Source organism: Psammomys obesus, unplaced genomic scaffold (assembly GCF_907164565.1).
Source record: "Psammomys obesus unplaced genomic scaffold, mPsaObe1.curated_primary_1811, whole genome shotgun sequence".
Lineage (NCBI taxonomy): Eukaryota > Metazoa > Chordata > Mammalia > Rodentia > Muridae > Psammomys > Psammomys obesus.
In genome coordinates, this window is record NW_026590715.1 from 156,620 (window position 1) to 182,808 (window position 26,189).

General features: G+C 44.0%; 1 pseudogene; it reads left to right on the top strand.

Annotated features, from left to right (window-relative positions):
- Nucleotides 1-17: 17 nt before the first annotated feature.
- Nucleotides 18-25,846, top strand: LOC129678065 (X-linked lymphocyte-regulated protein 5C-like; annotated as a pseudogene).
- Nucleotides 25,847-26,189: the final 343 nt, after the last annotated feature.

A 26,189-nucleotide genomic window follows, 5' to 3' on the forward strand; every position in this document is an offset into this window, starting at 1 on the left:
TGTGTTGAGGGTGGCTTGGTAGATACATAAAATTCACCATCAGCCTATGGACAAAAGGAATTAACTTTTTGTTACTTTTCTGTTATAAGTGGTTTCTTGCATTCAGAACTTTTGGGGTTTTACAAGTGGTAGAATTTCCATATCAACAAGGTCTAAATAATGCCCTAAAAGTGTTTCCAGCCAAATGTAAAGGTTATAGACTCTTGTGGGGGATTTGTGCTTTAACAAAATGGAGAGGGATAGGTAGTTAGGTAAGATTCAGGCAATCTTGTGAGTTTATTACTTATAGCATCTCATAGTATTTTGTGGTTGGGATGAGAAGGACATGGGTATTGTCCAGGTGCCCTCTGGGTGCTACACAGAATCACCTATGAGAGAAGTCCAAATATGTGGCATTAAAGTCTACTCCAGAGTAAGGGTAAAGAACAAGAAGGGCTGAAGGGAAATGGAAAGTGAATAATGATTGGCTCAATTTATATGTAGACATATATGTACATTTATATGTGTGTAATATATATTATTAAACACACACATATATATATAAACTCCCAAACAAAACAGAACAAACGAAACAAACAAAAAACCAACAAGAGCCAGGCAGGTGATCAAGCTTGTAATTCTAGTACATAAGTGGATGAGGGAAGACGGTTGCCTCATCTGTCTTTCTATCTGTCACTTTCTTGCGTGCTCTTGCTCTTTGTGTGTGTGTGTGTGTGTGTGATTAATTATGAAGGCCTCCAACTCCTCTTGATTCAATATTCAACCTACCTAGGTATTTTTTATTTTCAGCTGTGAACCTGTTAAAAAGTTGAGCTTAGCACACTCTTATATCTGGCAGTCTTGAGAATCCAGGGCCACTGGAATGAGTGATGGATTACTCCTTGGAAAACACAGGTAGGGAGACAAAAAGCCAAGAGGAACCTCAGACTTAGGTTATAACACGAGTACACTTAGTTCCCTGATGAACAATTTGGAGTAAGTTGCTTCTGTTGGTGCCTCAGATTCCTTGCCTGTACAGTGGAGGGAGGGACTGTTTAACGGAGAATTTCTGTGGTCAGATGAAATTTTCCCAACAGGACCTTGCTTTATGGTGTTCAAGAATGACTTGTTTCAGAATGATCTCATTCCTTTTTGGTGGTTTGTAGTTTGGTGCAGCTTCATGAAGCTTATGATCATTGTCCCCAAAGTCAGTTGACAGCATTTTTTAGGTTTTTGTCACATTTCTGTTTTCTAATAAGAGGCCTATGATCTGATAAATGATAAAGGGTTGGAAAGACTGGCCCCCTTCCCATTTCTCTCTGAAGTATAACCCTACAAAATCAATTATGTTTAATGGGCAAGTAAAAGTTCTATATATTTGTTGCATGCATACTTACATTTTGAAATATGTCTACTGTATAAAATCGTGGAATCAAGGTAATTATCCTCAAAACATTCTCCTCCTGCTTAATGTTCCCAAGTATGACTTCAATTCTTTTTACAGTCTCTTGAGGGAGGTGAGAGGATGGCAAGTGGTGTAATATCCCAAGTGATGAAAGCAAATATAAGGAAGTTGCCATGTCCTACGGCAAGCCATGTAGTGTGATTCTCGGTGCAGGAAACAGGCATGGTGACTCATCCAAGGACGGAAGTGGCACCGAACCACAGAAGCCATGGAGTTCAGTTCATGTGGAGCCAGGCAAGGGATGCTGTAAGTATTGGGTATGCAGGACAGAAAAGTAACTAAGGAACCCACTTGGTTACTGAGCTACCGTCGGCTACATCTGAGTAGGGGTTCTAGAATATGTCCATATATGGTCCTTGGTTGGAGAAACAGTTTCATAGAGGGCCCCTGTGCCCTAATATAGTTTGTCCTTGTGGCACTCCTGTCCTCTCTAGGTCATACTAACTCCCCCTTCTTTCATATTATTCTCTGCACTCTGCCCAAGGTTTGGTTATGAGTCTTAGTATCTGCTTTGATACACTGCTAGGTAGAGTCTTTCAGAAGCCCTCTGAGGTAAGCTTTTGTCCTGTTACTTGTTTTCTCCTACTTCCCCTATCCATCCCAATTGGGATCCCTAGTAAGGGAAACAGGAACTATTTCTGACATGAATTCAATGACTGTCTCTTTAACTCCCCCTTTAACTCCCCCCCCCAAAGGAGGAACAGTCTTGCTAGGATACATAGGAGGACATAGCAGCCAATCCTGAAGATCCCTGATAAGCTAGACTCAGATGGAAGGGGAGGAGGACCTCCCCTCCCCTAGCAGTGGATTTGGAAAGGGGCCGGGAGGAGACGAGGGAGGGAAGGTGGGATTGGGTGGGAATGAAGGAGGGGACTACTGTTGGGCATCAAAGTAAATAACCTGTGATTAATATAAAAAATAAAAAGTAAAAAAAGAAAAATAACTAAAGCAAAATGATATATGGGATGGGCAGTAGAACCAATTGAGGCTGGTTCCAGCATGGCTGCATTAGAGAGATGTGGGCACTCAGGGGGAGAGGGAAAGTCCTAGCCATTCATGTCAGTGGATATAGGCACAGCAGCAGCGGAAGAACTGGGTAAGGGAAAAGAGGGGAAGAATGGACCCAAGATTTTTTAGAAGACATAGGAAGTGTTCATAAAAGAAGTTTTGAGTAGATGAATATTTTTTTTCTGTAAATCTCTTTCTAAGGTGTTATAAAAGCTGAATTCTGAAACCACTGGTGTTGAGTTCAGAATCTATCTGACAAAGCTGTTTAAAGACAAAAGGTAGTTGAGTTGCAGGCCTTGCAAGACATAGGCATAGAATACAGGCAGGACATTGGAGGAGGAGGGCTAAATGGAGCCTGGCTTCTCTCCGCAAGATGAGGAAGGAAGAGCAGAAACTCTTCATATGAGACTGAAGCAAAATAGTGCCCCCACAAAGACTGTAAAACCTGTTAGAGGGTAAAAGGATCTCAAGATGGCCTAGTAGTTACACTGTGTGTTTAGAACTAGGTCATCTGTCTACAATCTCCTGGGCTTCTCAGAGTGCTGACCTTGCAAACAGTGTCAAGTGTAAAGACCTTTGGCTTCCCTCAATTTTTGCTTTTCACTGTGTGTCAGGGCTACTCAGCTCGGATTTATTTTTGTTACTCTCTCAAATACTAAGCGTTTGGCTGCAGGGTCAAAGAAAGGAATAGGATCAAACCCACAGTTGTTTTTATTTATGTATTTATTTATTGTTTTTATAATTTATTAAATTTGCTTCACAACTGTAGCCCGTTCCCTCATCTCCTCCTGATCTCACCCTCCCTCCCCCCTTTTCCCTATCCCCCTCCCATAGTCCTCAGGAAAGTGGAGCCCTCTTCCCCTGCCATCTGACCCAAGCCTATCAAGTCTTATCAGGACTGCCAGCATCCTATTCCTCTGTGTCCTAGCAGAGCCACCATGCCAGGGCAAAGCAATCAAAAAGAGCAGGCAACAGAGTTAATGTCAGAGACAGCCCCTGCTGCCCTTACTTGGGAAGCTACATGGAGACTGAGCTGCCTATCAGCTACGTCTGAGCAGGGGGTAAGTTCTCTCCATGCATAGTCCATAGATGACATAAAGAAGCTAATAACAAGGAGGACCCTAGGGAGGATGCTTAATTCTCATTTAGAAGGGCAAATAGAATAGATGTCCTCTGAAAGACTCCACCCAACAAGGGATGGAAAGAGATGTAGAGACTCACAGACAAACTTTGAGGAGAGTGCAGGGGCTCATGGGAAAGAGTAGGGAGATAGAAGGACTCAGAGGGGACAGGAGAGCCACACGGAGGTTAACAGAGCCAACAGATCTGAGCCCATGGGGGCCTGTAGAGACTGATGCACCAATTAAACCCGCAGTTTAATAGCAGTTGTGACATAGTCAGCAGTTGCAGAAAGAATACAGTATTCAGCCTATTACACAGATAGGCATCCATCAATTTTGGCTAGAATTGCTTGCTGCCCTGATGGTGTTTGCTTTTGAAGCTAAGACCCCTCCCCCTCACCTAGTCCAGGAAATGCCCTTTCTGAGCCCTTCATTGAGAGTAACTTTTTTGTTGTTGTTTATTAGTTTGTTTTGAGACAGGATTTCTCTGTGTGGCCTTGGCTCTCTTTGTAGAGCTGACTAGCCTGGAACTCACAGAGATCTGCCTGCCTCTGCCTCCCAGAGTGCTGGGATTAAAGAGGTGCACCATCTCTGCTTTGCCTCCTCAAATGTCTTTGTTTGTTTGTTTGTTTTGTTTTGAGACAGAGTTTCTTTGTGTAGCCTTCGATATCCTGGACGCTTTTTGTAGAACAGGCTGGCCTGGAACTCACAGATATCTGCTAGACCCCACCTCCTTGAGAACTGGGATTACAGATGTGTGCCATTTTGCCAGGCTGTGATTGACATTTTACAGTTAAGTTTCTGCCTTCTACACAATGACTCTTCGGATCTGTTTTGATCAGTGTTCCATATCCAGGAATTTGCTAGTGTATCTTACACCTTCCTTTGTAGCTGAAGTGATCAGTATGCACTGATGGTAGTTATAAGGTCATGTCACCAATCTAGTGTGCAGTTCTGTAACATACAGTTTTCTTCATGTATGTGTGTTCATACATGCAGGTGTTTCTGACAGCAGAGGCCAGTAAAGGGCTTCAGATCTCCTGGAACTGACGTTATAAAGCCATTGTGAGCCACCCAGCATGGATGCAGGGATCTGAACTTGTGTTCCCTATAAGCATTCATACTCAGGTGCCTCCTCAAGAGCAGCAGATGCTCTTAACCACTGATCATCTCTCCATCCCTGCCTTAGGGACAGCTCTGGCCTCAATGGCTAAGAATATCACTCTCAGCCTTAGAGGGATGTGGAGGGAAGCCTTCCTCTTTTTGCCACTGAGGATCTCTGTCCTCCTGTTAACTACTGCTTTTTGCATGACATTTACCCTTTCTTTCTGTTCTTTGCTCTGACCGTCTAGGGTGCCACCAAGACTTACCCTATAGAAGTCAATTAGATCTGCCCCTTCCTTTTAATTTCTTTAAAAATATTTACTTTGATCTTGTGTATATGTTTTGTCACCATGTACATATGTACACTATGTGCATGTTTGGCACCCTCAGAAAGTGTGGAAGCACCTGGAACTGGAGTTAAGGACACTTGCGAGTTAACATGTGGATCCTGGGGACCAGACCTGGGTCCTCTGCAAAAACAGTAAGTGCTTTTAACTCCTGAGCCATCTCTTCATCTTCCACCTTTGATTTTCTTTTAAAAATTTACAATTATTTTGTTTATGTGAATGTCTATGACACAGCACATGAGTGTTCAGATGACAACCAGCATGAATGGGTTATCTCCTTCTATTGTGTGATTCCCAGGGGTTGATTTCAGCTCCTCAGACTTGGTAACAAGCATCTATACCACAGAGCCACCTCATCAGCTCCCTCCCCTTTTAATTTCTGAAGCCACCTCAGTCCAAGTGTAGATTGTTACAATCTTTCCCATGGGCTCTCTCTATCTTGTCTTTTCCCAAGACCTCCTTCTCATGTTATCTTGCTCTGCAAAAGAGTGTGACCTTCAGTTTTGGCCTTATGTGCTTCAAATAGCAGCGTTTGTACTCAGCAACTGTGGCCTTCAATGGTTTCAGCCTTGCTTTGCATGTCTGCAAAATGGGTGTGCTGTGAGAACAAAGAGAGCCTGTAAATACCACAAAACAACAACAACATCCAAAAACAACTGGTGCGCACAGTGGATCTGTAGGTCTTACCTGCAGCCTTCAGGAGTTTATGCAGTCGTTTGTGCCACTGAGGATCACTCTCCATGCCTGCTTTCCACTTTCCCTGAATTCAGAGTCTCTGTCTTTTATAAGAGCCTATGTGGGCTCATTTCTCTATACATCCTCAATGTCTTTACCATTTCCACAACTGAAATATCATTCCTGTCTTTGTCACTAACCTACATACATACACACACACACACACACACACACACACACACACACACACACACACACACACACACGAAGCTCTCCATAGTGCTCTCCTTCCAAAAAACCTTTTTTGGGTGGTAGGGGAGAGGAAGGAGGATTTTCCAGCTGGAATTAATGCAAGACAACAGTCATACAAAAAAATCTTGCCACTAGATGGAGTGCCAGGACAGAGCCTGGAGGCAGCAGCAACTTGTTTTTGGAGTTCAGTAGTGGTTTCAACTACAGCTTCTTGATGTTCAAAACCTTGGCACACAGTGGAGGGGCTGCTGGGATAGAGGGGAGGGGCAGTCATGGTGGGGCTGGGAATCCCACAGAAAGACTAGCAGGAGTGAGTTTTCATGAAATGATAGCTCATTCGAATGGGTGCCCTATTGAGTCTAATTAAAAGAGTATAATGACAGGTTTGCAATCAGAATTGTTTACCTGCTTATTAAGCATGGCTTATTGAGAATCCCCACTACAGTGAATACCTCTCTAGGGAGGACACAGATGCGTCTTTGAGTTCTCCACAGCCATGCTCTGCCTGGTGCAATGCTCCAGCTGTGGTCAGATTTATTTACTGTTGTGGTTCCTAAAGGAAGGACTTGCTAACTCATTAACATTTTCTAGCCTTCCATGACCATTTTTCTGACAATTATCCTTTATTACAGATTGAACTGTGCTTCCCCCAGTGTTGTAACTCCTGGTACCTCAGAATGTAAACTCATTATGGATAAGGTCTTTATGGTTGTTACCAAGGTAACATGAGGTAATGAGGGTGGCCCCATATCTGTGGTCCTCACTTCCCCCAGGGGATCATTGGTCACTGGACCATGAGAACAAAGAGAGCAGAAGAGACAAATGGGGTTTGGAGGGCTGTGTCTAGACTTCCAGAAGTCAGCTTCAGAGAGGCAGCTCACTGTTTCAGGGTTACGGTTGGGAAGGACTGATTGGCCATAAGATAGTACCTAATTATCATTGGAGCAAGGGAAGGAGCCTGACTCTGAGTGCTGAGTCATGTAGAACTTGCAGGAGGCACTGTGCAAGGCAGGGCCATCCTCCAAGGTCAGGCATCTGTGCCTAGAGACAAGCTGCAGATAAGGTCAGGCAGAGAGGAGGAAGCCCTACTGAGAAAGGGAGTCTTTCATTTTGCTCCCAGCACAGAGAGCTGTCTAGACATTGTGGACTGTGACATTAATAGCAGGGACTTCCAACGCATATCCTATAAGTGTTCCCCACATTTTTATAATGTTACTGAATCGCCTTGGGACACAGAGGGAAATGGAATTGTAGAAGAGGGTTCTCTGAATAAAATAGCTGTCATATTCATCTGATCACCCATCATCGTCAGGCTTGTGAACAATTGATGTTCCCTAATTACATGCAGCTTCCATCTCTGGGGTGGGGATGGGGGGAGCTGGAGTATAATAGGCTATGAAAGGTTAACAAAGTGAGGTTCTATTCATACAGCTCCGAAAAAGCCATCATCCATGCTGCCTGAAGCCTTTTCAGCATTGAGGTCACCCACACTTCTGCAGGTACCCCTCAACCAGTGCTTAGTGAGTAATCACAGTAAATTCATTGCTTCTCCACATTAAGCTTTGGTGGAATCCTATTGTTCTTTGTCTTTGGGACCACATAAGGATTGGGACCCATTGTTTTTGCCTCCCTAGGGAAGAACTTTTCTTTTACTTTAAAATGTTTTAGTAAATATGCATTTAATCAAAAACTCAATAAAATGAAAAAGTACACAATGTCTTTAAACTTACAGATTAATTGGGATAAATTAAATAGGATAATGTGATAGCATTATTAAATTCTAAGGTCTTTACAATATTTTTAATTTATTTTTCATCTATTACAATTTATTCACTTTGTATTCCAGCTGTAGCACCATCCCTCATCCCAATCCTACCCTCTCTCTGTCTTGTCCTCCCCTCCCCCAGTCCTCTGAAAGGGGAGTTCCTCCTCCCCTTCCATCTGTGCCTAGCCTATCAGGTCTTATCAGAACTGATTGCATTGTCTTCCTCTGTGACCTGGTAAAGCAGCTCCCCTCCAGGGAAGGTGAATAAAGAGCCAGCCACTGAGTTCTTGTCAGAGACAGCCCCTGTTCCCCTTATCAGGGAACCCACTTGGAGCCTAAGCTGCCATGGGCTACCTCTGTGCAGATATCCATGAATGGTCCTTGGTTGGATTATCAGTCTCAAAAAGGACTCCTGGGTCCAGATTTTTTGTCTCTGTTGCTCTCCTTGTGGAGCTCCTGTCCGCCACCCCCCAGGTCTTTTTTTTCCCCCTTTCATAAGATTCCCTGCCCTCTTCCCAAAGTTTGGCTATGCGTCTCAGCATCTGCTTTAATACCCTGCTGGTCTTTCAGAGGCCCTCTGTGGTAGGCTCCTTTCCTGTTTCCTGTTTTCTCCCTCTTCTGATATCTATCCAGGTTGCCTTTCTGAATGAGGATTGAGCATATACCCAGGGTCCTCCTTCTTGCTCATCTTCTTTAGCTGTACAGATTTTAGTACTTTTGTCCTATATGTCTCATATTCTAATATAAGTGATTATATAACATGTGTATCTTTCTGTTTCTGGGATACTTCACTCAGGATGATCTTTTCTAGTTCCCACCATTTCCTGCAAATTTCATGATTTCATTGTTTGAATTGCTGAGTAGTATTCTATTGTGTAAACGTACCAGGATTTCTATATACATTCCTCAGCTGAGGGACATCTGGGTGGTTTCCAGATCCTGGCTATTATGAATAAAGCTGCTACGAATGTAGTTGTGCAAATGTTCTCATTGTATGTATGAGCATATTTTGGATATATGCCTAGGAGTGGTATAGCTGAATCTTGGTTTACATTCCTACCAGCAATGGAGAGGGTTCCCCTTTCTATACATCCTCTCCAGCATGTGTTGTCCCTTGATTTGTTTTTAATCTTAGCCATTGTGATGGTTGTAGGGTCAAATCTCAGGGTCGTTTGATTTGCATTTCCCTGTTGACTAAGGATGCTGAACGTTTCTTTAAGTGTTTCTCTGCCATTTAATATTCCTCTATTGAGAAATCTCAGTTTAGCTCTGTTTACCCCATTTTTTAAATTGGATTACTTTGTTTGTTGCTGTTTAACTTCTTCATTTCTTTATGTATTCTGACTATTAGACCTCTGTCACATATAGGGTTGGTGAAGGTTCTTTCCCAATGTCTATGCTGTTGTTTTGTTCTGACGACAGTGTCCTTTGCATTACAGAAGGTTTTCAGTTTCATGAGGTCCCATTCATTAATTGTTGTTCTTAGAGTCTGTGCTGTTGTTGCTCTGTTCAGGAAGTTGTCTCCTATGCCAATGAGTTTAAGGCTCTTCCCCACTTTTTCTTTTAACAAGTTTAGTGTATATGGTTTTATGTTGAGGTCGTAGATCCACTTGGACTTTAGTTTTGTGCAGGATGGTAAGTATGGATCTATTTACATTTTTGTACATGTAGATATCCAGCAAGACCAGCACCATTTGTGAAAGATGTTATCTTTTTTTTCCATTGTATAGTTTTGGCATCTTTGTCAAAAATCAGGTGTCCATAAGTATGTATGTTTATTTCTAGGTCTTCGATTACAATTCAATTGATCCACCAGTCTGTTTCTATGCCAGTAACATGTCGTTTTTATTAGTGTTGCTCTACAGAACACCTTGAGATCAGGGTGTACCTGAGGTACCTGAGGTATCATGGAGATACCTCTGGAAGAGCTTTTATTGTAGAGGATTGTTTTAGCGATTCTGGGTTTCTTGTTATTCCATATGGAGTTGAGAATTGTTCTTTCAAGGTGTGTAAAGAATTCTGTTGGTAAATTGATGGGAATTGCATTGAATCTGTAGATTGCTTTTAGTAAGAGGGCCCATTTTACTATGTAAATCCTACCAAGCCAAGAGCGTGGGAGATCTTTCCATCTTCTGATATCTTCTTCCATTTTTTTTATTCAGAGACTTGAACTTTCTTGGTTAGAGTTACACTGAGGTACTTTTTGTCCTTTGTGTCTATTATGATAGGTGTTGTTTCCCTAATTTCATTCTCAGCTCATTTGTCTTTTATATACAGGAGCGCTACTGACTTGTTTTTTTCAGTTAATTTATTATCCAGCTACTTTGCTGAAGGTGTTCCTCAGCTGTATGAGTTCCCTGGTAGAATTTTTCGGGTCACTCATGCATACTATTATATCATTTGCAAACAGTGACAGTTTTACTTCTTTACAATTTAAATCTCCTTGATCTCCTTTAATTGTCTTATTTCTCTAGCAAGGACTTCACATACTATGTTGAAGAGATATGGAGAGAGTGGGCAGCCTTGCCTTGTCCCTGATTTCAGTGGGATTGATTTAAGTTTTCTGTCCACTTAGTTTGACGTTGCCTATAGGCTTGCTGTATATTGTGTTTATTATGTTTAGGTAAGTGCCTTGTATCCCTGATTGCTCCAGGAATTTAAAACTGAATGAGTGTTGGATTTTATCAAGTGCTTTTTCAGCATCCAAGGACATGGTCATGTTTTTTCTTTCAGTTTTGATGGGTTTTTGTATTATGAACCACCCCTGCATAGCTGGGATGAAGCCTGCTTTGTCATAGAGGATGATGTATTTAGGGAAGAAGTTTTGTGACATATAAGAGACACAGAGTGAAGGATGGCTGAAATGCCCACAAGCTGTGAAGAGATGCTAGAGCCCTTCTCTCCCTCATGGCCTTAGAAAGAACTGGCCCTACTAACACTCAAGTCTTGGGTTTTTGTGAAACCAACAAAACAAATTTCTCTTGCTGAAGCCTCTAAATTGGTGGTATTTTGCTACTAGACCTCTAGCAAAACACATATATATTTCTCTTATTGAAGAACTTGCCATGCTTCTTGAACTGTTCTGCCAGAAGTATGCACAGTATCTACTGTCAAGGAAACAAAACTTAATCCTGGAACCTCTGTTAGAAAACTCTTTTTCCCTATGGATGTCGTCGCTGGCCTCTTCTGGAGATCCATGTGTCTTGACTCCTTTTATTCAACTTGTAGTCTGACTTTAGACTACAGCTCTGTAGGAGTGGACCATCTCCTCTTGAGATGAAATGGTTGATGTAGGAAAATACTGATCAACCCTCATGCAAATATGTCCCAAAGCCTGGACACAATGATCACAAATAGCCTGGGAAAGATGAAAGCCATGGCAGGTTACCAGAGCCTTGGGGTAGCCTCAGCATTGGGCTTGCTGTTTTTAACCTGCAATGTGCAGTTTAAGAGAGATAGTTTCTGGAGGAACCCGGCTAAGCTGGCTATGGTGATTCTGGAATGCCAGCCCTAGAGAGGCAGAGGAAGGAGGATCAGAAGTCCAAGGTCAGTTTTGGCAGTCTTAGGTGGGCATGTATGTGTGCACATGTGTCAGTGTGTATATATGAATGTGTGTGTGTATATGTACGTAAGTGTATGTACATGTGTTGGGGTGTGGAGCAGACACCTGATTTTGACATTCTCTATCCACACAGCAATTCCGAGTCTCACAGGTTTTCTAACCTGCCTTTGCATTTCCCACCATGCAATGCAGTCCTGATTCCATGCCATGCTGGAGGACCCAGAACTACTTGCTGCTTTCTGACTGTTCTGTACCCTGGGGACCACCATGCCATTGTGTCTGTACAAGCCTAGACGCTCATGCAGTCATTTGCTCCTTAGGACCTTTGGGACCTAATAGCCTCATCCCTTGCATGAATCTGTTTGCTATTTTCCTCCCCTCTTCTCTGACATATTTAGCTTGAAGGTTAATCTTGTTGAAGGAGAAAAAAATACCAACAAGAAGGTTTCTTTTCCTCTAAGAAATTGTCGTTTTCTTTCTTCACACTGACTAAAATCTTCAGCATAATTTGAAAGCTTTAATTCAGACTCAGCTTTAGCTTTCCCCAAATTAGTTATTGACTAGGATCTGTATCATCATGTGCATTACTATGTATTTCCATTCGGTGGATATCGTCTCTTATTATTTGGACTAATTCATCTTTGCATTTACTCAGCAAAGGCTTTGTACCTACTTAGAATTCCTGTGTGGGTGGGGAATCTCAAAGGCAGGTGTCTGCTCCACACCTCCACACATATATACACATTCATACACATGTACACACATACATACAACTTTACAAACATACCCAGGCCTGCAGTGAAAAAATAGAGCCTCATTGCATTTGTATTATAGTGAAGGAGACAGAAAATCAGCTCAAGAAAAATAAAAGATGATGCAAAGATAAAAAGGGATGGAGACAGAATGACCGGCGAAGGAAGGCCTAGCCAAGGAGATGACATTGGAGATAAAGTGTAAATTCTTACATAGTCTTGTGGGAAAACTGCCCAGTCCTAGGGGTCAGCAAGTGCAAAGGTCCTGAGGTGGAAGGACCTCTTGTTTGGCACAGTGGGGAACTGTGAAGACTCCCATGTGGTTGTAGCAAAAGAAAGATGGGGATGGGCCCAGACCTGGTAGGCTCTATAAAGAGGGGTGATGTTATTTGGGTGTTGGAGGGTAATTATGGGGCTCAAAGCAGGATAAGCACTGGCTAAGCACTGGCTGTGCAGTCTTTTTCTTTCCAGCTTAGCTTGCAAACTTTCTTCACATAATGTCTTTTTGTTCATTATTATTTATTATTGCTTTGTGTGTATGTGTGGTGTGTGTATGTGTGTGTGTGCGTGTGTGTGTGTGTGTGTGTGTGTGTGTGTGTGTGTGTGTGTGTGTATGTATGTATCTGTGTTCGAGTGTTTGTGTAGGTATGATTGCCAATGTGGGAATGTTTGGAGGCCGGAGTTTAACATTGTGGTGTCTTTGTCAATTGTTTTTCACCTTATTTTTAGTTTTTTACTCACTGAATCTGAAGCTTACAATGTTGGCCACCCCAGCCAGTCAGGGAGTTCCCAGGTTACAGATAGTATCATTATGATTAGACCTTTTATTTCAAGGAGACAAGGGTTCACTATGTAACCTGCAACTTGTGATATAGACCAGGCTGGCTTTGAAGTCACAGAGATACTTTTGCCTCTGCCTTCTGAGTGCTGGGATTAAGGGTGTAACTCACGGTGCCTGGGGATTTGGACTTAGCTCTTCATGGATGCTCAGCAAGCACTTTGTCCAGTGAACTATCTCCCTAGTTCTTTGTTTAGTAATTTTAATTGCGTACAACAGGACCATTCAGTTTTTCTTGCCTTTGGATTTGAACTGTGACGTAGGCTGTTCTTGGGTTTTGAAGCTGCTGTTCTAGAGGCTAAAACCACACATCAGCTCTCCTGGGCCTTCAGCTTGCTGATTCATCTTGCAGGATTTGAGACTTCCCAGCCTCCACGAGGAATAACACACGTGCATATTTTACAATATAATAATGTGCATACTCATTCATATGATATAAATATATATACTATGTAAATATATGTATAGATTATTCATATGTATCCTGAGCAGCTATTTCTCTAGAACCTTGGCTATCACAGCCAGCAGAGGGCGATCTTTTATCAAGCTAGGCTTGTTTCCCATATTTATATGTTTGGAGAAAGATTTCTCTAAAAGGGACAGCAATCCTTTTTTTTTTTTTTATTAAGTTTTTAACCGACAATGTATTTCGATTACACTCTTTCCTCTCACCCATATCCTCCCAGATCCTACATACCTACCCATTCAAATTCATCTTCTCTCTTTAAGCAAACAAATGTACAAACAAACAAAAACTGGTCAAAAGAAATAAGTCAAAAATACCCAATTATAATAAAACAAAAAAATTACACAAAAGACACGGAGTCTATTTTGTGTTTGCCATCTACTTCTGGATAAAAAGTATGCCCTGCAGTGTGGCTTATATACTCAATGTCACTCCCTTGAAGAAAACTGACTTTTCTTCTCAGTTACAAGTAGATGTTTTCTTGGAGGTGGGAATTTGTGCTCATATCCCCTTCTTCATGCTGGGATGCTGTCTAACCTGAATCTGTTTAGGTCTTGTGCATGCTGTCATCATTTCTTTGAGTTCATACTGTTTCAATTTCCTTGTGTCTGGGAGATTTTGTTTCCGTGGAGTAATCCATGACCTCAGGCTCTCACAGTCTTTCTACCTCTGCTTCCACATACATCTCTGAGCCTTGACGGGTTTTTCTACGGGTATCCCATTTGGGGTCGAGTACACCAAAGTCTCCCACTCTGTGCACATTGTCCAGTTGTGGATCTGTATGTTAAATAACACATACAGGAAGGTGAAATTTCTCAGATGAGGGCTGGGCAAGAAACTATCCTTTAGTATATCAACATGCCATTATCAAGTATTAAATTGCTCTGTTGCCTTAGCACAATATTAGTATTATGTTTTCCCCCGAGCCCACAACTGATCTAGTCTTAGCAGAGCAATGTTTTTAATTCTTGTTTTTTGTTTGAGGAGGAAGGCAACACCAGAGAAAGAGAGTAACATAAAAGGTCACTGACATATGTGACATGAGGTTAATCTAGAACAGGCCTGCAGTGATGCAGGCATTGTGTGCTACCCCAGTCGTAGCAATTTCAGCTTCTAAAAACAACATTCCCCAAGGGCTTTCTCTGAGACTGTAAGGCCACCTTACAACCCAGGGGATAAGTTTTAGGTCAAAACGTCAGCAGTTCAATGTCTTTAACAGAATGACCTTTGAAATAGGTGAAATGCAGAGAGAAACCAACCTGACTGACCACATACATATGCATGTGAGTGCCCGCAGAGGCCAGAAGAGGTGTTCGATCATGTACAAGAACAGCAAGTATTTGGAACACCGATCTGTCAACGCTCCAGTCCTAGATGGATATAATTTTAAAAAGGAAATAACTGTTGTTGATGTGGAATAGCTAGAGCTGTAATTCATTGCTTGTGAGAATGTAAAATGGCATGGCGGTGCCTCTGATAGGTATACTTCCAATTATATAACCAAAATAATCCAAAGTGGGGTTTCAAAGAGATGTGTACAAGTTCCTAGTGCATGACTCACACTAAAGCTGCAAGCAATTCAAGCATCTGTTGAAGGATGAATTAATAACTTGCAATCTATATACTTGTATGTAGAGGGGATAAAAATCATTTCTAAAGGTAATTTTACTAACATGCATATATATATATGTGTGTGTGTGTGTGTGTGTGTGTGTATCAAGATATATCTCCCCACATGTACGTATCTCGTACATGTGGGGGATTATATATATATGTATATATCTCGTACATGTGAGGGATTTCCTAAGGACATTTCCAAACAAGTATATAATGTATTTTAAGCAGATTCCTCTAAAATGTGTTCCCTCTCATCCCTCACATCTCACACTTCCTGTTTGGAACATTTGCTCCTCTACATAGTTTCATTTCTAATTTCATGTCATATGCATATAGCTGATTTTATAAATCCAAGGTCTATCTACACATCAGAGAAAATAGATGGTATCTGTGTAGGCGCTAGTTTTTTCCTTCGACGGTAAGAAGGGTTTGGGGGGATTGCGGTGAGGCCTGTTTCCACAGCTGAGTGACTATCCTGTAGTACACTTCCGGGAGTGACTCCTGGCTAGCTGTGCCCAATCTCGAGGGTGAGAGGGATTTTCTTTTGCGGTGTGGGGAGGCTGTGAGTTATATCTCCGTAGGTGAGTGACTTAGTATCAGGACCTACTCTAGTACTCTTCCGGAAGTGACGTCTCTCTAGGCATGCCGACCCTCGAGGGTGAGAGGTGATTTCTGGGATTGCAGTGAAGTGACTGGATCTCGCGGGACCCTGGGCTGTACCCTTCTGGAAGTGAAGTCACTCAGGCTGTGACCACCCTAGAGGGTAAGCGGGGTTTGGGAGGATTGCTGTGAGGTGTATCTCCCTAGAAATGTGTCATTAGTTACTGTTTTGGACCCATGGTAGTCCGGGAGGGGACTTCTGGATCCTGAATTCCGCATCACACATAGAGACCCCGGAGGTCAGTCTGGGCGAGGTTTGTGAAGGAGGGCCGCAGGGGCTTCTGAGAGGAGCAGGAAGGGCAGCATGTGTGCCGGTGAAGGGGCTAGGGACCCTGTCTGTGATAGTGCAGACATTCTCCCGTGGTCCGTAGTTCCACAGGTGGGACCATATAAGAGCTTTATGGGTGTGCCGTCCTTGCTGGGCTTTAGGAGCACAGTTTCCTGTTCCCGTGGTTAGGTGCTCAGGTGGCCCTTGGTTCGCACATGCGCAAATGTAGCACCCGCACATTCCACTCCCCCTCATGACCGCTTCCCTCCCCTGTCCTCACCAGAGGCCCGCCACGCTCAGTAAGGCATAAGGAGTTGCCCTTCTTGCTTTTCCAGATGCACAGATGCGTGTTTTCCAAGTTAACTAAGTGTGACCCACCTTGCTGGGTAAGGAGGGTCTCATGGTGGCTCCTGCCCACCTAATTTTATGCTGAGGTATTGGGACCCAGGATAGCCCATGGTGTCCTGAGTCTCACTTCCCCGTGCCCATTGGATATCTTTTGTTCAAGATGAGACGTCTGGGTACACTGAGGTTCAACCTTGGACCACATCATGAGCGGGATGCCCGTCAGCATTTCCCATGTCTCTTGGGCCCTTTCATGCATGGCAGCTGCCGGGCTTGAACCATGAATCTATGACTGTTGGAACCAATTGTTCTGAGAGCACCTCCTAACCCTAACTCCTGAGTTTGCAGGCCACCCATTCACCTTTTCCGGGCTGCCTCAACCAAGGATGAGTGCTTGGCCCACCACAGGCAAGTGGGCCTGCTGGGTCAGCCTCAACTGTGTGGACTTTCTGAGGGGCCGCACACAGGGCCAGAATGGCACATGTTTGCCTGCTGAGTACCGATGCCTAGCCTCTAGCACCTTCCACACATGCCAGGCACCCCCCTCGTGTGAGTGCACCAGCTGGGGTCACTTGCTGGGCCCTTTCTCTTGTCTAGGTCCTGTTCCAGCCTCTCAGGAAGCACGCTGGTTGAGGCAGGCAGTAGCAAAGGAAATTGCCTCCCTTTCTAAAGCACAAGAGGTTCCTGAGGGGAAGGTGTTGAAAAAAGACTGTCCTGGTGGGTGGGTGGTTACTAGAGGATGCTTTGGTGAAGTCCCATGTTGGGGAAAGTGTGTTAGAGTGTGGGGAGATGAGATTAACCCTGTGCATGGTAGAGTCAAGCTTGTCCTGTGAGGTGAGGTCCAGGCAGAAACAGCAGGGTCCTGGGTGGGAGACTTCAGTTCCCTACAGAGAGGTATGGACCATCACGAGACTCCCTGCAAATGCCATGGCAGGCAGAGTAACCATCCTGGAGAGTCAAGAAGAAAATCCTTTAAAACATGCCTTACCTAGCAGGTGCTGGTTCAAGCTTCTAGAGCCTGACCCTGGGCAGTTTAGTTTAGGCAGAGTTAAGTGTGGTATAGTTTTGGAAAGAAGTCCAAACTTGTCCTATCCTGGGAACAACGAATCAGGAGGAAGGGCTGAGATTGAGGGCTGTTGGGTTGTGGAGAGCTCTGCATTCAGCCAGAGAAATGAGGCAGAATGTGATTGGACCTGGTGGGGTATTGATGTCACCTTCCTGCCTCCTCTTTGCTCCAGCACAAGTGCCAGGGCTCATGGCCACAGGTGGTGGAGTCCTGGTCCCTCTTTCCATTGCAGTCATGAAATTCTTCTCAGTGTCTTTACAATCTGTGCATGCCAACATTTCAGGAGTCCTGCCTGGCCCAGGAAGGCCCCAGCCATGTCATCCAAGGATGGGAAGGCCATAGAGAGAAGTGCCAAGCGCCGAAGGACAGATGCAATCGCCCCTGGTAACAACTGATATGGGGCATATAGGGCTGGGCCCAATGGAGCTGTTCCTCGGGATCGAATGTACAAGAGGCCAGGTGATGTCTTAGAGGAATGTTGGCCTGTTGAGTGAGGTAGTTTCAGTGAAGTCATATGCAGGCATACAAAGAAAAATTTGCCCTTTCCCTGGGAAATGGATCCAAGAGGAGAGTGTGCTGTTAAGCAAAGTAAGCCAGCATCAAAGAGACTCCTGTCTCCCGCCTTCTCTCACTTGGGAATCCTAGGTTATAGATAGGGCCATAAAATGATAGAACTGGAAATAAGGGGAGACTGGGAGAGGCAGGCAATACCCATTTGAGGGGAAGGTCTGGGGGTGCATTGGTTAGAGGCAGACTCTGGAGGTTGAACATAGTCCCATGGTATGAAATTTGAAGAGACACTGCCTGGGTGACATAGGACAGATGTCGGGAGGGGATTGAGGAAGGATGAGAGGGAGTATGGCTGGAGGGTGGGACACATGGATGAGTACAGCTTTATGAAACACGATGCTGCCATACAGTGAATGGATTCCGGTAAACATTCAGTATAAACCCCCACCTGCCACAACACGACACAAAGCTACTGCTTGAGGAGAGGACCTACTTCCATGGAGCTGCCTGCAATGGGCAGGGAATATACCTGGAATGCGGTTTTCATGAATCATCCAATACCCAGGATGGGCTGGGGCTCCTGGGGGTACAGCTGACTTTCAGTCACCCATGCTCCAGTAAGTAGCCCTTAGCCGTGTGCCCTTACACATCTGACCTGAACTCACTGGCTCACTCTGACAGTGTGAACACAGGAATAAAAGCAGTGACCCAAAGAGGGGGAAATCCAAATTTTCTCCACATGAGTTCTAGTCTCCACACAGCAGCATGCCTCCCTTTTCCTTCAAAGCAAACTTAGGGTGTTTGTCCTCAGTTAAGAGTTCTGTGTGCAAATTTTTTTTTACAGGGAGCCTGTTGAGAAGAGCATGCAAGACTTCAGAGGTATGTATGAGCAGATCATGGTAGACCCAGGGCTTTCATTCCAACTCTACAACCTGCACATGGTTAAAATGTGGTCACTGTGGTCAACAGGACTCTGCAACAGTTCTGTCACCCACAAGATGTTTTGGAAGGGTAAAAGTGTCATTTGGCTTCCAGGGGCTATATCTTTCATATAACTTTGAAGTAGCTGCTGTGAGCAGGAGGAATGTTGTAGCTGTCACCTGGGTGGTGGGGAGAGAGCTTCCTCTTCCTGCATTGCTGAAGAGTAATTGCTACTAGGGATGATGGACCAGCAGATAAATCTCTGCTTTTTAACTTACTGCACAGTGGTACTTTGCATTTCAACAGCTGTTTTTCAAGTTCTGAATTAAGTCATTTTTCTGGATTTCCAGAGTTGCTCTCCCCCAGGAACCCCTGCCAAAAGAGGGCAGGGAAAACAACCTTTATTCTGTGCACATTTCTCAGCCTATAAGCAATGCTGAAAGCAGCACACTGTGGACCAGGAAGAAAAGTGTGATAGCATGCAAACATAATGCGTGCCACACTAGCTTGTAACCGAGTCAGAGTGCCTCATGCTTCAAACTGTGGCAGTTTTCTTTCAGTTCTGAGTCACATGTTTAGGTGTGCCTAAGACAGCATTAGTAGAGAGGCATCATCGGTTCTTTGCCTGTGTGCACAGTCATTCCATACAAGCAATGATGTCAGACAGCATTGCTCCTTCTGATGCAGAGGAACCATTTGGGTTTTGAAGTATTCGGAAAATTCTTTGTTGGTGGTGGTCATCAGTCAAGCAGGATGTCCCGACCCTGTATTCCTAGCACTTAGGAAGTAGAGGCGGGAGAATCAGGGACTTTAGTTGGCCTCACTTACTGTCAAGTTTGTGACCAGCCTAGGCTACACAAGACCCTGTCCAAATAAAAAAAATAAAAGTGTTTATCTATCTATCTATCTATCTATCTATCTATCTATCTATCTATCTATCTAAATAATATATATCTATAATATATATCTATAATATATATATATATATAATATATATATAATACACAACAACAAAGAGCAAAATGGACTATAGATATATTTGTTTATATTATCATGTAGGATAATGTGTCCTGGATGAAAAAGCACTTCTTCCTCTGGATCTTGGATTTAAGGTATACCATTTCCTTTCTCTTATAGGTGACAGTACCCAGATCCTCATGGCAGAGAGGAAGCAGTTTGAGAAGGATATAAATGCCTCTTTCAGATCCCTGTATGAAAACCTGCAGAGTATTTTCAAAACCCAGCAGGAGTCAAGGTAAAATTGTGACCTTCTGTAAAGGAGACATTTACAGCCTTTACTCTTCCTTCCCAAGTACCTCCTGCCTGCCACCGTGGTCATGCACAGAGTGGAACAGCCAAGGAGATCTATGAAGCACTGCATGTTTTTTCCTCATGACCTGGTCCTATTCATGACCGGTGTGACACAGCCCCCATGTATGGAACTGAGATGTGTCAGCTGCAAGACTGGCAAGAGAACAGTTTCTCCCCTCTCACATAACAGTGCATTTAGCTTCCTGTAAGGCAAGCAAGTCCTCTGTGGTCTACAAAACTTTACCTATCAGGAGATACCCCTGGAGCTCTCTTTTGTAAGTCATGCCCACGTGGGGAAAGGGTTGTGTGCAATATTAATGTACTTCCCCTACAAGGGAAGTTTACCTTCAGAACCAGGACTTAGGCTGTCAGACTCTATAGGTTACTCCATAGGGAAAGGAGAGAAGAATCTGATTTCAAGCCAGAAATGCAATCTATAGAACCTTGTGCATCAGAGCATCCTCTGTGTTCAAGAGAGGAGACAGAAGGAGGTGTTGTCTTCTGTAGCGGCTTAAGACAAAATCCTTCTGGAGTGAGAGTCACATGTCTGCCTCTCATGAGTCAGTTTAATGCATCTTCCTCCCACCCCTGTCTTGCTCCTAGCTCTTGTTTCAAAAAGATGAGGGTGTTTTGTTGCCTTATCCTCACCCTCGATGAGCATGCTCAGTAATTGGTACTGTGTTTACAGGAAAGCCCGTCACTCAGTCTACTCCCAGATGTTTTAGCCCCTGTACCAGCAGTGGCAGGAGGAGATGGAGAGAGCAAGGGACCAAGAAGAAAACCTCGCTGTGAGTGTTGCTTTCCCTTGGAATGGATGCACTGCTCCAGTTTCCAAAGTGGCAGGACTTCAGTGCAGCACATGGGGAGGGATGGGACAGGATGTGAGCTTAGGGAGACAAGGAGGGTGGTGGAAGTGTTGAGGAGAGACTGGCCATACTGTCTGTCTCCCTGGCTTGCTTCTTTTTCTGTGGAGAGGTGACAAGTCCAGTGATGGGTTAGGAGCCAGCATGGGGGTGGAGTCGGAGGCTGAGCAGGCACTGCCTGGAAAGTGCAGGAGAAGGTATGGGATTGCATCATGAGAGGGAGCCCTTCATGATCCATGATGTGAGGACACCAAGGAGCAGGAGGCCCAACCTAGCCTTCTGACACAGTGATCAGGGATGCAGCATGGGAGAGGACAGTGTGGCTGTGGCAGAGCAGGTAGAGACTGATCTTTCAGTGGTTGGAGTTCAGAACAGCCCAGGCCCAGAGGAGAAGAGGGAAAGGTTTCACACCCCAGTGGATGAGTGAAGATGACTGACTGGTCTTTAATCTGGAAAGGAGAATGAGGTTTGCGGGACAGGTACTGGACTCTGAACAGTGCAGTCTTTGGGGCTTCACTCTTCCTGGTAGAGGATGGAGCTGCCCTCTTGAAGATTCTGACTTCCAAAGGTGGGGTAGCAGAGGCTGGAGTACTGGGTGAGATGGAGGCTCTCTCCAGTCCAGTAATTCCAAGCATGTCCTCTGGCATTTCACCGATTGAAAGACAGTCAAGGTCCAGTTACTTACCAGTTGTGCTAACTCAGGGAATCAGTTTACCTCTGTGCCTCGGTTTCCTAGGAGGGAAAGCAGACCTGTGGAGAATCCCCTACCTTCTAGACTTGTGTGTTGGGTGGTTTCACTTTTTTACATGTTGCTGTGGAATGCTTGACAGCAGCAGCCGGTATATGGTTGCGGTCTTCCCTGTCATTCTTGTTTGGTTGATAATGTAGTTGATGGAGTGTCACAGTGTAGAAATGACTGATTGATGAGGAAGGCTTGGGTCAGGACTTTTTAGGAAAGAAGGATTTCCTTGGAAGGTAATCTATGTGCTCATTGAATTTGACAAAAAAGTTAATACTTAGTGAGAACTGGGCCACCAAGGAATGTTTTATACTTAATTTTGGTGAGGTGGGAATCCACAGATTAGATGGATCCCATGTAAATTTTGAAGTGAGTAACTGTTTCATGGGCGTGTTGCAGGGGCTTAACAGTGTCTTGACTCTGTGATGGTCAGACATTGTTATGTTATTTTTGGTATTGAAGGTCACGTTGTCTTCAGACTTTTCATGAGTTGGCAGAACATGAAACATCATGGGAAGCAATTCCTGTAAGCAGCTGGGTTGGGTGTTCAGTTTTTACTGACGCTTTGTCATTCATTTTCTCTATTTCAGCGCATAACTCAGCAGCAAATGAAGATTCTAGAGGAAGCTGTAGTGGATCATGAATTCAAGCTTGAGAATGCCAAAGAAATGTGTGAGAAATTTTGAAGGTCTGGTAGATTGCCTTTTTAACAAAACACGTCCTTATTTCACACCAAGTGTCTGTAAAAGCAGAAGACAGACTGGCCTTTTCTCAATTTGTGGGGAAAGTAATTAACTTTGAAATTGGTGATCAAATTCTCTTGGGAATATTTTCCCCACACAGGAGAAATGCTAGGGTTTGTTTATGCTAGGAAGCTGATGATCTTTTGGAGAGAGTGCTCTAGCACGGGAGCTGCCTGCAGGAAATTAGCGCTGGAAGGAGTACACTCTGAATCACAGAGTCATTGACCTCTGGTGATGCTTTGATATTCAAGTGGACAAACACGTCTGAGGATCTCGTTCTGGTTTTCTTTGGCTCCTTTCGATTAGAAGGTGGATGAAATAAGCAATAGGAAAGGGTAGCTTTTATTTTCTTTGCTGTTGAGTATTTTGTAGTCTTCTAGTATTAGATGTGTGGAATCAAAAAGCTGGCAGAGGATTAACTGTCTTTGGGTCGATTGAGAGCTGCCTGCTCGCAATTGCACCCTGGCTGTAGCTCCGTTTCCTAAGTGACCTTGGCACCCATCTATATATCCAGGATCGAAGCAACCCTTCAATGGCAATTCTTTTTGATGCCCCTCCTAAAATGTACTATAGAATGTCTCTCTTCAATTCTGATTCAGACACCTTGACAAAAGTGTTCGGTGTGTCCCAGCAAACTAATTTTTTTTTTTTCAGGATGCTAGTGAGAGGCTAGGTCTGTTTTGCTGAGCAAGAATCAGTATACCCCAGTTAGTAACCTAGTGAATATCCCTAGCACCCATGTGCTTATAATCCAAGAGCCCTGAGGGCAGAGACACAGGGATCCCTGGGGCTTGTGAAAGGCCATTGGAGCCAAATTGGCAAGCCCCATGCTTAATGAGAGACAGTACCTCAAAAAGTAATGTGGTGAGGGGTCCTGGAAGGTGTGCACACACACGACAGCAAACATATATGCAAACACGTACACATGGAGGAAATTACTTTCACATGCTTATGATCTCCGGCCTCTACACATGGACACACATACACAAACACCTTTAAGCACACACCTGCACACACAGACCTTGAGAGCCCCCAACACACACATCCAGTCCTTTAGGAAGAGTCTAAGAAAGTGTGGCCCCAGTGCAGCTGAGTACTGCTTGGGAGCCCACCAGAAAGGCTTGCTTCTACCTGTGAGTGCACTGTGTGAGCAGTACCACAGAGAGAGCCTTTTGACTGGGCATCTCTGGCCTCCCAGGTGGTCCCGGCCTTTCTGTCCTGTGCTCTTCTGCCTCTCTCACTCTCTTGATCTCCCCCTGCTCCTTCACTCAACCTTTCTCCTTTGCTAGTCCTAAGCTTTGAGGGGTTGTTGTCCTGAAACAGGGCCTCTTCAAACTCTTCAGTATTTTCCAGTGGCTTTCCTTCTTAATTCTCCCTGCTTCCTCTGTGTCCTCTGCAAACACCCTGCCCCGCCCCCAGAAATTCACTGGCTGCTTCTGTGTGTCTTCCCTCCTCCCAGTGCACCAGCTTCCCCTGAAGTGGCTCCTGTCCCCTGTCCATGCTGCTTTGCTTCTGCTCTTCGCCAGAGAGCTCCCTGTGCCTGGTCTTCACTAAGGAAATCTTGTGTTTTCACCACTGCAAGTCACCATTTCTGTCCTCTTCAGCCAAGGGCCCAGCAAGGTCCCCTTCCATACTTGTTTTCAGCCGGTGTGCATGCCACCTGTTCCTAAGCTCCTCCGGGCCTTAAGAATAGGTCAGAGTCCAGACAGGCATGCATTTTGCAATTTCTGGACAGAAGTGACCCACTTCTTTCTCCTCTGGATCCACCACTGCAGTGTTCTTTGAGAGATCAGAGGAGATTGAGTCCTCACTCCAGCTTTTCTTAGCTTGAAAAGTCATGCAGTTGCGTACTGTGTCTTCTCTGTGAAAATAACATTCTAGTGGACACAGTGAATGAATGGCCCCTTCCCCCAGGAAAGCTCTTGTGGGAGTCTGCGCCTGTGTTTCCATGTCTGCTCCTTATGGCTTTTAACTGCTCATCTCATTTTCTGAGATAAGTGCCTTAGTTGTTCTGATCACACAATTCTACCTTCAGTTACGGCACCTGAACTTCCTTGTGGAGTGGCCATATAGGTGCACATCAAGTCACCACTGTTCTTATTTTTTTAATTCATTACAAGCATCATTTAGATGTGCAAAGCCGGTGCTTTTAAAATTAAGTGAGGTGAGGAGTCAAGTTGGAGCTTCTTCTGGCTCAGGTAGAGGTTTTTGTTTCAGAAAGCCAAGGACTTGTGTGAACATCACAAAACTTTTATTGGCGGTCACCAAAGTGAAGTGGAAAAGGAAATCTCCAAGGCTCAGGACAGAGTTATCATGAAAACCGTAAGTCGTGTGTCTGTAACACTGTGTGTCTCGGGCTGGATTACTGTTGGCAGAGATGTAATAATGATTCTCTACATCTCCGTTTTCAAACAGCAAGAACAAGATGTGTCCGTTGTTGAAACATACCTTCAGTCCCTGATCCTTGACAGCTCTGAAGAAACCATCTGAAGCTCACTGTAGGATGCGCAGGGAGCATTAGCCTTGCTGAGAGGATGTTAGCAGTAGCCAGTGCAGCTCCCTTCTCTTTACTTTGTTTGTTACGAATAAGACAGATTCTGTCAACCATTAAGTGAACTGTGAGTAGCAACAGTTAAGTGCAGAACCTCCATGGCAACAAGGGAGACACATTCTCCCCAGCCATGGCAGTTACATTTGGAAGCAGATGTCATTTGATTTTTATGGTTGGTTGCTTTGGTTCTCTGTCACTTCCCAAAAGTGAATGTTACCTTACTTAGTCCAGAAAGAAGTAAATAAAGATGGGGCCTGTATTTCTGTGCATGCTTTCATTTACTCCTTAGGTCACAGAGCCAGTTCCAATGCAAACAGACCTTTACAGGAAAACCAACCCAGCATGTTTACTCAGACTTGCTGAACACAACTCCTGTGTGTGTGCCTAGATGTGTTAAACCGTGAACATGATTTCCACAGTAGAGTCAGGTCCTAACTTGTTGGGTTTGAGCTTGTAGGTGGGGCTGTGGCATTTCCCAGAGACATCCCGACTCATATCACTGCTGTGCTCTACAGTGGTTGAAAGACACCTGCCCTTACCTTTGGTTGTAAACGTTCTATAGATGCATGTCTGCATAAGCATTTATGGTGTCAGTATTTTGTTTGGGTGTTTACAGGAGTCTTTTGTATAGTGTGTTTTATTCATATTTATTACTCAGCTTGGATGTGGAAAAGTACACATATGCATCGAACTCTGAATTAAGATTTATTGTTTCAGCCAGGTGCAGAGGTGCACGCTGTAATCCCCGCACTCTGGGAGGCAGAGGCAGGCAGATCTCTATGAGTTCAAGGCCAGCCTGGTCTACAAAGCGATTCCAAGACTGCCAAGACTACACTGAGAAACCCTGTCTTGAAAAAGAAAAACAAACAAACAAACAGTGCCTTTTAACAAAGCCTTTAAAATCTTTTGTTGAGTCCATTTGAAGTTGTCTCAATTTATTTGTAATAATTCCATTTTCATAGTTTTATAAGTGTTAAAAGAAAACCTGCCTCAGAGCAGTGATTTTCATACTCCCCATTTTCTTGTTTTCCTATGAACCACCCTTCTCTTTTGAAAGTTTTATTTATATTTTGAAGTTATCAATAATTTATAAATAAATGATATCTGTGGTATCAGCATAGGGTATACCTAATATCAGCATAGGGTATACCCAGCCACCATCTTCATCCCTTTAATTAATCCCAAATTTGCTATCTTTCCCTATTCCCTGTTCCTAAAAGTCTCTCTTCTGGTTTTAGGTCCTCTAAATTTTTTTGTCTTT